The sequence below is a fragment of the Pteropus medius genome, unplaced genomic scaffold (assembly GCF_902729225.1).
Source record: "Pteropus medius unplaced genomic scaffold, Ma_sr-lr_union100, whole genome shotgun sequence".
NCBI classification, from domain to species: Eukaryota; Metazoa; Chordata; class Mammalia; order Chiroptera; family Pteropodidae; genus Pteropus; species Pteropus medius.
Genome location: NW_024353905.1, coordinates 121840 through 122151, shown reverse-complemented (window position 1 = coordinate 122151; position 312 = coordinate 121840). Strand labels below are relative to the sequence as shown.

At 35.6% G+C, this 312-nt stretch overlaps 1 protein-coding gene across 11 annotated transcripts in view; it reads left to right on the top strand.

Annotated features, from left to right (window-relative positions):
* KDM5C (lysine demethylase 5C) overlaps nt 1-312 on the top strand; it is a 32164-nt gene that overhangs the window by 14608 nt on the left and 17244 nt on the right. The gene's annotated exons all lie outside the window — the stretch shown is intronic.

The following is a 312-nucleotide window of genomic DNA, read 5'->3' as shown; positions in this document are numbered from 1 at the left end:
TAATTATTTTGCAATATATAAGTATCAAATCAACATGTTTTACACCTTAAACTTAAAATATCTCAATAAAGCTGGGGGTGGGGGTGGTGACAAAAAAAAAGTGCCAATATCTTTTAACAGAAGAAAAAAGTTGAACCCAGGGTCTTGGCTTATACTATCCTCCTCTGTGGACCTCTCCTTTTCCTATAAAACATTTTGCTGAGTATGCAACATGACTTACCTATAAGGGCCTTTATATTCCTGGGAATTTCCAGCATTGATTAGCATCAGCTAGTTTTCTGGTGTAGATCTTAAAACAGCCTGATTAACAGT